Source organism: Rhinopithecus bieti, unplaced genomic scaffold (genome assembly GCF_001698545.2).
Source record: "Rhinopithecus bieti isolate Rb0 unplaced genomic scaffold, ASM169854v2 scaffold_5476, whole genome shotgun sequence".
In the NCBI taxonomy this organism is placed as follows: domain Eukaryota; kingdom Metazoa; phylum Chordata; class Mammalia; order Primates; family Cercopithecidae; genus Rhinopithecus; species Rhinopithecus bieti.
In genome coordinates, this window is record NW_016805433.1 from 2,284,686 (window position 1) to 2,298,427 (window position 13,742).

Sequence of the window (13,742 nt, forward strand, 5' to 3'; positions counted from 1 at the left end):
ACTATAAAAATTCATATATATCAGAAAAGCATTACATAGAAAGCAAAGAATCCTGCAATTGCCAGAATTGCTACTCTTCTAGCAATCTCTGAGCACAGCTTCAAATTTTCTCACTCTATTAACCCTCTTTTGACCTCTCTTTCTTCAAGATCAGCCCAGCCCCAGTTCCTTCTGCCACAATAGAGCCCTAACTTTCCAGCTTACATGCAGTGAAACATCCATAATTTTTCAAATGTACTTTGATCCTTCATTCTTTTTAAGCCCTACAATTTTCTCTTTTCTTTCTTATCTAAACATCTCAAGAGTAAGGTATATTCATTTCTCAGATCACTGAAATCTGGCTTCTTTCCCTTCCACTCAACAGAAACCATGAGGTTCTAATGGCCAAATGTAATGAACACATTGTTTTTATCTCAGAAATCTTTTCTCCAATTTTAACACTGCTGTGTCTCCTTCCTCAAAATACTTATCTCATTGGTTTGATTACGGTTCTCTGTCCTGCTTTTCTTCCTACTTCTCTGATAATAGTTTGCTGAGTTCCTTTATTATTCCCTCTCCCTTTGTCCTTAATATGTTGGTGCTTTGTCTTCTGCCCACTCTCCTTCCCACTCTACATGCACTATCTTGTCTGAGTTAGCTATTGATTTCATGGTTTGTACAACCACCTATTTCAGACTGATAACACATAAATCTTACTCATCTCCAGCCCTTAATGATATCATTAGGCTCCATACTGATGCGTGCACCTGTATTTCCCAAAGGCATCTCAAAATCAACATTGTCCAGAGTGAATTTGTCATGTTCTCCCCCTTTTCCTAACCCAACAGACACCCTCCTGCTGTATTGACATCACTCATCTCATTACCCAAGTGAGAAACCAGACAGTCATTTGTTATTTTCCTCTTCTTCATTCTTCTTACAAACATAACCATCAACGCACGTCTTGAATCTGTTCCTTTTTTTAAAATTTAGGCCCCATTTCTCTTTGCAACTTCTTATAAGAATAATTTTCTTGAGTCCCATCTATCAAAGTCCAGATAGTTATTTCCTTTGTAGAGAAAGGAGGAAATAAAAATAATTGGATTCCCGTAATATTCTAATTCTTAATCTGAACAGTGCTTAACTAGGGGCATTCACTTTATGATCATTTGTCCAGCTGTATATTTACTATTTGTACAAACTTTGGCATATGTGTTATACTTCAATAAAAATTCCCTTTATGTAAAAGAACATCTATAACTAAATAGAAAATAGTATTATGTACAATTGAAAAGGGGATATAACTATAAAGCAATATTTTAAAGAAACAATTTTGAGAAACTAGGTGCCTCACATAGATGCCTTAAAAAGCTATTACAACTAAATTACCAGAGAACTACCAAACACAAATAAGTATCCACACAAGCATATTATTACTATCTCAAATAATTCATGCAGAAATTTTACTTAGATACAATCAAAAAGCTCCTTGTTCCATAAAATATGCTCTAGCTTTCAAAGAAAGCTGAAAACAAAGATGATTCTCAGTTATTTTTTCTAGCTGACATCACCAGAAAATTCCTTTTCAATTTCACTTATTTTAGAGGCAGCTGCAGGCTTTTCCTGGACTGTGCATTAGCTAACTGTCCCTTTACAAACTTTTTCACTGACTATGCACACCTAGAAGATCTTCAAGGTTTTTTATCCTTATGTTCTGATGCAGAGTAGGACTACACAGACACGTATGTGCCTTTCAAAAGGCCAGAAAATATTTCAACAGCTTCCAGGTGCCTTTCCAGTCTTAGAGGTCAGGAAAGAGTTTATATTAAAAGGCTTTTATCTTTAAAAATAAGAAACAAGTTAACTATCAACTTTAGGTCAATGTTAGATGATCTAACTAAGATGTTTAAAATGGTATCCAAATGGGCCACCTTCAGCTTATGGTCCAGCAGGAATACCAGAAGGAACATGAGTTGAGCAGATGAAGTTTGGTATCCACCTCACAGTCATCTATTTCCTCCATCTGTAGTTACAAAGTGCAGCAGCCAACAGCATCCATACCTCACCACCACACTTCCTCACATACAGGTACCGCATGTTCTTTTCACAGCTACTGTAGGGTGGCCTCAGCCAGTGACAATAAGCAGAGAGCCCATAGGTGTTTTTCCTCCCAGAGAGGGGCAAGCTCTCCACTCTGTCACCTCCTACAATCAACATTTAACACACTAAATGATATATTCCAGCACACATTCTCTCTGGCCTCACAGAATTCTTAGCCTAGATGGGAACTCTAATATTTTTAAACTCCATTATTCTACAATTCTAGTAAATGGGCCTTTGTTTTGTTCCCCTAGTTGTGAGCTTCCACTTTAGTAAACTACTCAGACCCACAGTTCCTATGAGGTTTCTCTGGCTTGCTCTTGTCAGCGTCCTTCCAGGAACCAGAATCTGTCCCAGGTATTGCTGAAATATTTCAAGCCAATTTCTTGGCTATTAGTCTGACTTTCTGGCTGCCTATCTGTCTAGCCACTGGGAATTTCAAATAATTCATTTTTTCCCCAATGCTGCGTTTGAAATTGCTTATCATCTTGGATTGAACTCCCACCCTCACCTTTATATCAAATGCTTCCTGACGCAGAGACTGGTCTGGAAGAGGGGACTTCTCCAAAGCTCCAGCAATTTTGTCTCATGTTTCTGTAATGAAAAAATACTAAGAGAGCCCCAAATTATTCCCACCTTCTGGTAACCATAACTTTGTATAATTCCTTCTCTTGAGTGTGAGTATGAGTGAAAACAACTACTTGCTTCTAACCAATAGAATATGACAAAAGTGATGGGATCCATTTCTGTGATTAGGTTACATAGGATCTTAACTTCCATCTTGCTAGCAGACTCTGATCATTGACTCTGTCTCTTGATAGCTTTGATGAAGTGAAACTGTATATAGAGAGATCCATATGCAAAGAAACTAAAAGTGACCTCTGGCAAATAACCTGATAGAAACCAAAACTCACAGTCCAACATCCCACAAAGAACCCATCTTGCCAATAATCACGTGAGCTTAGAAGAGGATCCTTCCTCAGTTAAGCCCCAAGTGAGACCCAGTCCTGGTTGACACCTTGACTGCAGTCCTGCAAAAAACCCAGCCAAACCATGCCTAGACTCCTGAGTCACAGAAACTGTGAGCTAATAAATGTGTGTTATTTTAAGCCACTAAGTCTATGGTAATATGTTATACAGCAGATCATTAATATAGTTTCCAATATCTGCCCCACTCCCAAATGGTAACTGAAGTGGGTTAGTTCCAGACCAGTCCCAAGTTGTCACATTTTTAATAATAAGCCTTTTAATAATAAGCCTCTAACTTGATAGGTATTTCAAGGCAAAGAAAGAGCAACATATTCACAGAGGTATTTATAATATATTTACAGAATTTCTAGTGCTACTAATTTCAGCCATTTTTGAGTCTCTGAGGAGAGTTGGTGAACAGCCAGCAAATGTCTAACAATATCTTTTATTTTATTTGGCAGAGGCATTGTTGATTTTCCTATCCTATGACAGACTATATTTTCAGAAGATGGCCACGCCGATATCCTTTGTCCTACATACTCTCAAGCAATGGGACCTTGCCACTATTCCATCAAAGCTGGAGTCTAATTCCCCTCCTCTTGGATTTGGGCCAGGCTTGGTGACATGTTTATAACAAATAAAATGTGTAGAAGTGGTGCTGCATTTTTGAGGCTAGGTTAGAAGAGGCTGCCCAGCTCCTACTTACTCCTTCTCAGAACCCAGTTATCATATTGTGAGAAGCAGAAGCCAGATGGAGAAGCCTGTTGCAGGAGCTCCAGATGACAGGTGTAGCTGAACCCAGCCTTTAGGTCAGGTACCAAATTCATGAATGAAGAAGTCCCCCAGTGGTTCCTCAGCAGTTTGGATCACTCCAACCATTTGAGCTTTCCCAAGTGAAACTGTAAGTATCATGGAGCAGAGATAAGATATGTGTCTGTGTGTGTGTGTGTGTCAAACTGGGCTAGAATCTGGTACCCAGTTATTCAATTAAACACCAATTTAGATGTTGCTGTGAAGGTCACTCTATATATAGGATTAGCATCACATCTACAATCAGGTGACCATATCTAAAGATTATCTGGTTAACCTAGGCTAGCTTTATTCAATTAGTTAAAAGGCGTTACAAACAGAGCTGAGGTTTTCCTAAGGAAGAAGAAAGTCTACTTGCAGATGGAAGTGTCAGCTGCTAACCTCGTTTCCAGTCTACTCTTCCTGTTGCCCTGCCATAAAATACCATAAACAATAAACAAATGATTTTTTTTATACCAGTAAGATTGAAGTGTTTGTTATACAGCAATAGACAGCCAGAACATTTCCTGTTACTTGGCCATTTTCTAAGGAATTCTCTAAATCACTGGAAAATACTGCTTGTATGTATTTTGCACCCCTCTCATACATAAAGCAAAATAAAGGAAAAGGTAGAGTACTCTTTCTGAATCCAAATATACTTTCACTCACTATACCATTGAACTCTAAATCAAAGACTCCTCTGTGTCTTTAGTCAAGACTATATTAAAAATATACACAACAAAAAGCTTCCTAATCTATTCTTAGAGAAGGGAACTACTTTTGTAACCTGGATTTTCCCTTGCTGCGTCAATGTACCAGAGTCACACAAATAATAACAATGATATAAAATTAATGATAATAAACAGTACCTCTCCAGATGCAGCCCCACCATTTTTTAAAGCCTCCATTCTCTAAAAACTCTTTCTCTATCGTCAAATTTTTCTGAGTGCCCTTTTGAGGTTTCTCTTAAATGAGCAGGCAAAAAACCATCTTCTCCACTTCTGCTTGGTGCCCCCTCATTCTTTCTCAACACTTCTTCAGCCCCCATTTGGAGTGTCCAGTGTTGAACCTGCCACTGACTTGTGAAGTCTTGTGAGGGAGGTACTCTAGCACCGTCAGGGTCTGCTGTCCGTGGTGCTGATATCTGTGCCAAGGGCACTATAACCTAATGACAAAAAGCACTGCTTTATACTACTGATAAAAACCACTGGCCCCAGACATCAGAATCAGAGCTTCAGTCTGGATTTTGCCAGATGCTCCCACAAAAGATATTGAGTATTCTCATGGTTCTGGGGGCAGGGTTTGGTTGAAGCTGTAAGTGTTATTAATATGTTGGTGCCCTAAATATACCAAAGTTCCATATTCTCTGTACTCACCTTTTTCATCCCTTCATTTTTTTGTACCATGCTTCTTTAACCAGAACCAATACAGTGTTGCTTACTGCTCTTGCTGTTGTTACTAAGTTTTTGGTGAAAATGGGTTTTTTCCCATTTTCATCTTTAGCCCTCTGTTTCCTAGAGATAAATTCATGAGAATTATGCTGAAAAGCAAATCTCAATAGCAGACAATATGTTGTATTTAAAATTGGCTCCCACTTCTAATTATCCAGCTTGCCTGTTAATTGTCTGTTCTCTTGAAATAAGCTCATTCTGGAGAGTTTTCTCAGGCCTTCTTCCAAACAGACCGTGAGTGAACCTGCCCTGATGTCTCCCATTCTAAGATAAGCAAGACTCAGGCTGTATTTGGAAATCCCCACTACACCACATTTCTTTAAAAACTTAGTTTAGTTGAGAGAATGAGTTCATGTTTCATCCTGACAAGTAAAGAATCCAGGTTCCCAATTTTAATTAAAACATCTTATTGTGGCCGAGTATGGTGGCTCACACCTGTAATCCCAGCACTTTGGGAGGCCAAGGCAGGTGGACTGCTTGAGCTGAGGAGTTTAAGACCAGCCTGGGCAACCTGATGAAACCCCATCGCTACAAAAAAAAATGATAAAAATTATCCAGGTGTGGTGGCACATTTCTGTAGTCCCAGTTACTTAGGAGACTGAGGTGGGAAGATCGCTTGAGCCTAGGAGGTGGAGGCTGTGGTGAGCCCAGATTGTGCCACTGCTCTCCATCCTAGGCAATAGAGGGAGACCCCTGTCTCCAAAAATATCTTATTTTGGTTTGTTTGCTTATTTGGATTTGCTAATTCTAATCTTGGAAAGAGTAGAGTAGTTAAATGACAGTCTTTGAAACAAGTCTGTCTGGGTTCACCCTAGTTCCACCAATTATTAGCTGTGAGACATTGGAAAGGTTACTTATCACTCTGTGTGCTTCCTTGTTTATAGCTGTAAGATGAATATAGTGATAGTATATATAGCCTAGGATTTTAGTGAAGATTAGTTCACATTAATAAGCAGCATAGGCATATAAACTCATCAAGGCAGTGATTAATATAAAGTAAGCATTGCATACAGATATGCTAATGTTATTAAACAACCGTTTAGTTGTTGTAACTTTATCAGTTATCACCCATGCAAAGAGCTTGTCATTTAGTGGCACTAGATGAGTAAGAATTGATGTGGTCTGGGCACGTGTCAAGTATTATATTTACTTAACACTTCTGTGAAGTCTGAATTGGGGAAGTAGGATATATAAAGGAAATTGTGCAAATATTTGTACTTATTTGTAATATGGCATTAAATTCTAGCACATGCTACAATTGTGCTAGAGTATGTTGCTTGGGAGCTAGTTTACAAGGAAATGTGTTTTATTGGCATATAGACATCTTTCCTGTGTAAATGCAGCCATGCATTTTAACTAACAGCTGGCACAGATACATGGTATTAACACATTAGATATATATGTAGCTCATATACATATATATAGCTCATATACGTATATATATATAGCTCATATACATATATACATAGGTCCTGTGTGTCAAGCAACAGAATTTAGTTATATTCTATCAACATAAATGGCAAATTTATACCTATTTTAACCAAAAAAAAATCTACCAACATATATAGAATATTCACTGCTAATTTGTATATTTTCCTTATTCATTAACTAAAAATACTGGACACCACTAAATAATAAATTAACAAAATAAAAAAAGGTACAAGTGAAAATTTAGATTCATACACAAACAAAAATCTATGCATGGATATTCACAGCAGTTTTACTCCTAATAGCCAGAAATTAACTCCTACTAGCCAAATGCTCTTCAACAAGTGAAGAGATAAACAAACTATGGTACTTAGTACTATATTTGGTATTTCCAAATCATGAAATACTACTCAGCAATAAAAAGAAATGGACTATCGATAAAGGCAACAACTTGGATGAATCTCAAGGGAATTATTCTAAATGAAAAACAGTCCATTTCAAATTATATACCATATGATTACATCTATATAATATTTTTCACATGACAAAATTATAGAAAGGAAATTGATTGGCGGTGTACCTAGGAACTTTCATTAAGATATTATATAAAATATCAACTTAAAAATTGGAAATCTAGAAGTGGTTTTATTTCATTACCTTTCAACTCACAATATCTGCTATTTTAAAGGCAGCAATTCCATCATTCTGATTCTATAAATGTTCACTCACTGCCTACTGAGCTCTAGGCACAACAGAAGCCATTTCAGCTAAGAAAATATTATATGACCTTTAAAGATATTCTTGTGGTAGGTACTATGATCCCTACTTTACAAATGAAAAAGCAGATTTAGTGACATTAAGGAACCTGCCCAAAGCCTCATATCCATTACATAGCAGGTCTGGCATTTGCTCCCAGCCTAGTGTTTTTCCCAATCCTTTATCAGTGTAGCCTCTGTACTTCATAAAACAAAACACCAGCTATTTAGAATACATTTAGGAACTTAAATGACGGGTTTTGTATTTACTTTTCCAACACAATAAGGGGTTTACCAATTCCTTGTAAATAACCAGTGAAAGAGAAGTTCTTGCTTCTGCATGAACCCTAAGGAACAGGGGCCAGTGAAGATCAGGCCCCACTCTGGTGGACAGGAATTTGAGCGAGGCTAGTGATGGCGGTAGGTGAGTGTGGTGGCAATACTATAGGAAAATTGAGCTTCGGTCAAGAGGTGAGACTGCTCTTTTTGTCACAAGGTTCTCAGTTGAAAGATGCCCTAATACCTAACTCAACCCCATCTGCTTTTCCTGGACAGAGCCATTGGCAGGAATCCAATCTAAGCACGTCACATGGTACTTTGGGGACTTACTAACATTTCATTTATTGAGGGAGAATGCCTCAACTGTGAGACCACCTGGGGAAAACCTTAAGTAGGCTATCTGGAATGGGGAGTTGGGTAGTTAGTTTAACTTCGTTCATTGTCCATAATACTAAACCTTGGATTCTTAAACATCTTTAGTTCCCAGAGGCAAGCACTGCTCTTTCACTGGTCATTTACCTCTAAGATTCCGCCAGAGAAGTGAGAGCCTAACCATCATTGAATGAATTGATCCAAAATGAAAAACCAGAGGCCAATAGGCTAAGAAAAAGCATGAAAATTTGCTGATAATGTTTGTAAAGTTCAAATGCCTCTATTCTCTTGAAAAAGCTGCACACAGCCAGAAAGGGCAAGAGCTAAGTGACAGCTGCCCCCTTGCAGAAAGTCAGTCACTTTTTTAGTTCCTAATTCCAGCAGGGCCTGCTTGACCCAGCTGAGTTACTGGCTGGCCCCAGAAGGCCTTCCAGTTTGCAAACTTTGACTCAGGGAGGCAAGTCTGCTCATTCTTTATAAATGACACCTGTGAAAATAACCTGTGTCTCAGAGACTTTCCAGAGGCATTAAGCTCACTATTTAACAGTGTATAGAATGCACTTCCACAGCCTTTGTGAAAATTCATATTATACCCTAGACTTTAGGGGCAGGGGAGGTAGCATAATAGCAAAAAGCTCTAATAAAGAAATTTGATCAAAGAAGTTAGAAATTTTTAAAAAACAAGCTACATATATTTACTGACCCACTTACTATGGGCAGTAGTGGCTGTGGTTTAAAAAAAAAAAAAAAAAAGTAAAGTACAAGCATAGTAAAGCACAAGTGCATTTTTTTGTGCTCCTCAGGTTTTTCTAGTGTTTGTTTAGCTTTCCAGACCCCTTGTCCTCCTGGGTCTACAAACTTATTTTAACAAGCACTCTAGGGAATGTTTATCCTCAGGGAGTTCGGTAAATATTGCATTATCTTATTTAATCTTACCCCATTCCTATAAAAACAGATAGTATTCCTGAAAGGAAAACACAGTTTAGATTAGCTTATTTGCCAGGGTCTCTTAGTTCTTTTGTGCTGCTATAACAGAATACCTGTGACTGTGTAATTTATAAAGAACAGAAATTTACTTCTTACAGTTCTGGAGGCTGGAAGTCCAAGACCAAGGTGACAGTATTTGGTCTGATGAGGACCTTCTTGTTGTGTCCCTAGAAGGCAGAAGACAGAAGGGCAAGCTAGCCAAATACTGGCTGGCTATGTGATGCCTCCAGGGCCTTAATCGCATTAATGATGGAGGAGCCCTGAGGGCTGAATCACCTCTTACAGGCTGCACTTCTTAATGCCATCACATTGGCAACACCTGAATTTTGGAGGGAACACATTCAAACCATGGCAGGCACACAGCTGTTGAATTGGTGTGAATCAAGAGTACACCTAGATCAGGTATTCACAAACTACGGCTCACAGACCTAATCCAGCCCACTGCCTATTTTTGTCTGTTTGTTTGTTTGTTTCTTTTCTGAGATGGATTCTCGCTCTGTCTTTCCCAGGCTGGAGTGCACTGACATGATCTCGGCTCACTGCAGCCTCCGCCTCCCAGGTTTAAGCGGTTCTCCTGTCTCAGCCTCCTGAGTAGCTGGAACTACGGGCATGTACCACCATACCTGGCTAATTTTTGTATTTTCAGTGGAGACAGGGTTTCACCATGTTGCCCAAGCTGGTCTCGAACTTCTGACCTCAGTTGATCCACCTGCCTCGGCCATCCAAAATGCTGGGATTGCAGGCATGAGCCTCCACACCTGGCCTGTTTCTGTTTTTTATTTAGATAAAATATACAGAACATAAAATTTACCACTTTAGCCATTTTTAAGTGTAGTTCAGTGGCATTTAGTTCATTCACATTGTTGTGCCACCATCACCACCAGTCACCTCCAAAATTTTTTCACCATTTCAAACTGAAACTCCAAAACTATCAAACAATGACTCCCCATTCTCTCTTTCACCCAATTTCTAAAACCTACCATTCTATCTTTTTTTTTTTTTTTTTTTTTTTTGAGATGGAGTTTTGCTCTTGTTGCCCAGGCTGGAGTACAATGGCGTAATCTCAGCTCACTGCAACCCCCGCCTCCCAGATTCAAGCAATTCTCCTGCCTCAGCCTCCCAAGTAGCTGGGATTACAGGCATGTGCCACCTTGCCTGGCTAATTTTGTATTTTTAGTAGTGATGGAGCTTCTCCATGTTGGTCAGGCTGGTCTCAAACTCCCAACCTCAGGTGATCCACCGCCTCAGCATCCCAAAGTGCTGGGATTACAGGCATGAGCCACTGTTCCCAGCCTATATTTTCTGTCTCTATGATTTTTGACTACTCTAGGTACCTCATATCAATGGAATAATAATACGATATTCATCTTTTTGTGACTGGCTTATTTCACTTAGCATAATGTCTCCCAGATCTATGCATGTTATAGCATGTGTCAGAATTTGTTGCATTTTTAAGGCTAATAATATTCCATTGTATGTAGTATATGCCACTATTTTTTATCCATTCATCTGTCACTAGACACTTCTGCTTCCACCTTTTGGCTATTGTGAACAATGCTGTTATAAATATGGGTATACAAAAATCCGTTCAAGTCTCTACTTTCAATTCTTTTGGGTATATACACAGAAGTAGGATGCCTGGATCATACAGTAATTGTATTTTTAAGTTTTTGAGGAATTGCCAAATTATTTTCCATAGCAGCTTCACCATTTTACATTCCCACTACAAATGCACAAGGGTTCCAATTTCTCCATATCCTTGTCAACACTTGTCGTTCTCTAGTTTTTTAATCATCCTAATCATATGAGGTGGTATCTCATTGTGGTTTTGGTTTGCATTTCCTACTTTTAGTGATATTGAGCATTTTACATGTGCTTATTGTTCGTTTTAAATCTACTTTGGAGAAATATCTACTCAAGCCCTTTGCCTATTTTTTAATTGGGTCGTTTGTTTCTTGTTGATAAATTGTAGGAACTCTTTATTTATTCTGTATATTAATCCCTTATCAGATATATGATTTGCAAATATTTTCTCCATGACTTTTCACTCTCTTAAGAATATTTCTTAATGCACAGAGGCTTTTACTTTGATGAAGTACATCTGTTCTTTTTTCTTCATTGCCTATGCTTTTGGTGCCATCTCCAAGATATCACTGTAAACTTCAATGTCATGAAGCATTTCCCTTATGTTTTCTCTAAAAGTTTTAGAGTTTTAGCTCTCAGGTTTAGGTCTTTTATTCTCTTTGCATTAATTTTTTGTAATAGTATAGGCAAAACTTTCTTGTTGCCCAGGGAACACTGATTTTTAAATTAAAAATGTCTTTAGCATTGCCCCTCTTTCAGCTGCCATAGCTGGCTCCTGTGATTTTCTCTTCCTCTAAATATGTTGTGTTTAATAGAACTTACATTTTCAACCTTTTTCCTGATGTATTCTCTCTGACATTATTTCAACTTTGTCTTTTTTCCAAAGAATTTTTATTGCTAGTAGCCTCAGAGTTTACACCAAATCAATCAACCCATTAAAACTCTGCAAAATTAACACCTATAATTCTACTTTGTCTTTATTGAAATAAAAATGCGGCTGGTTTTGTCCTCTATCTTCAATCCCTTCTTGGGGAATCAGCCCTGCCCACTCTTGTCAGATTAAGGTACTGAAAACCAAGGTAGGATGTTAGTGAAGACATATTTATTTTGGAGGAAGTGGGGAAATTATGATTCACATACCATACAATTCACTGATTTAAAGAGTATAATTCAATAACTTTTAAAATAGTCACAGAATTGTGCACCTATCAGCACAACTAATTTCAGAAGATTTCTGTCACCCCCCAAAAAAATAACAAACCCCTTAGCTCTTGTCTCTGACCCTTCTACGCCCCCTAAGCCCTGGGAAGCCACTAATCTACATTCTTTTTTCTTTTCTTCTTTTCTTTTCTTTTCTTTCTTTCTTTTTTTTTTTTTTTTTTTTTTTTTTTTTTTTTTTTTTTTTTTTTAAGACAAGGATTTACTCTTTTACCCAGGTTGGAGTACAGTAGCACAATCATTGCTCGCTGCAGCCTCAAACTCCTGGGCTCAAGCAATTCTCCCACCTCAGCCTCCCAAGTAGCTGACACTACAGGAAAGTTGAAACCGTGTCCAGCTTTTGTTTGTTTGTTTGTTTTTGTTTTTTGTTTTTTCGTTTAGAGGTGGGAATCTTGCTTTGTTGCCCGGGCTGGTCTGGAACTATTGGCTTCAAGGAATCCTCCCACCTCAGCCTCCCAAAGTGCTGGGATTACAGGTGTGAGCCACTGTGCCTGGCCTTCTTTCTATCTTTACAGATTTACCTATACTGCACATTTCATATAAATGGAATCATACAATATGTATTCTTTTGTGACTGGCTTCTTTCACTTAGCACAGTGTTTCCAAGGTTCATCCATGTTGTACCATGTAGAAGTAAATTTCTTGTAATCACCAAATAATGTTTCATTGTATTGATATACCACATTTTATTTCTCCATTCATCAGTTGATAGACTTTTGGGCCATTATGAATATGCTGCTATAAATATTTGAGTGTAAGATTTTATGCAGACGTATGTTTTCATTTCTCTTTGTTATATACCTAAGAGTGGAAATGCTGGATCATATGGTAACTATGTTTAACCATTTGAGGAACTGCCAGCCTGTTTTCCAAAGTGGCTGTATTATTTTGCATTCCCACCAGAGATTTAAGAGAGTTTCAATGTTTCAACATTCTTGAAAACTCTTACTGTTTTTCTGATTCTAGCCATCCTAGTGGGTGTGAGATGGTAATTTATTGTGAGCTGAGTCACATTTTTGATACCATCAACTAAGTCTTGTGGGATGCTCAAGCCCTCTGCACACCTGATTGTCAGTGAGTTCAAGTCTAAATCCCCAGGCTCCCTCCTGCTCCCCAGACCTCATTACTCTTTCTCTACAATGACTGCTGTACACCAATCCTTCCCAGCCCTTGGTCCTGCTTGAGGAAGGCCCTTGTCTACATGACTCCAAGGATCTACATCTGAGTGTCAGACCCTCCTACAATAAGCTTACAGATTTTGTGTCAGCTTCCAGGAGCTTACTGAAATCTCTGAAATTCTATGCTGCCCCTGGAGCATTTGTTGAGGCTCATTCCATTTCATTGAACTATATTTATCAGGCAATAGTTAAAATTAAGAAATCTGAGCTTTTTTTGCTTTTTGCTTTCCCACTTTAGGTTGCCTTCTGGGCCTTCACTTACCGACGGTCCTAGGGCACCAAAGGAGGTTGCCATGTCGCCATGGATACATCTACTTCAAACACCATTTATTAGAATTCTGTCTCTCCCAATAAAATCCTTTACAGATAAGCAAATGCTTAGAGATTTTGTCACCACCAGGCCTGCCTTACAAGAGACCCTGAAGGAAGCCCTAAACATGGAAAGGAAAAACCGGTACCAGCCATTGCAAAAACATGCCAAAATGTAAAGACCATCAAGGCTAGGAAGAAACTGCATCAACTAACGAGCAAAATAACCAGTTAATATCATAATGGCAGGGTCAAGTTCACACATAACAATATTAACCTTAAATGTAAATGGGCTAAATGCTCCAATTAAAAGACACAGACTGGCAAACTGGATAAAGAGTCAA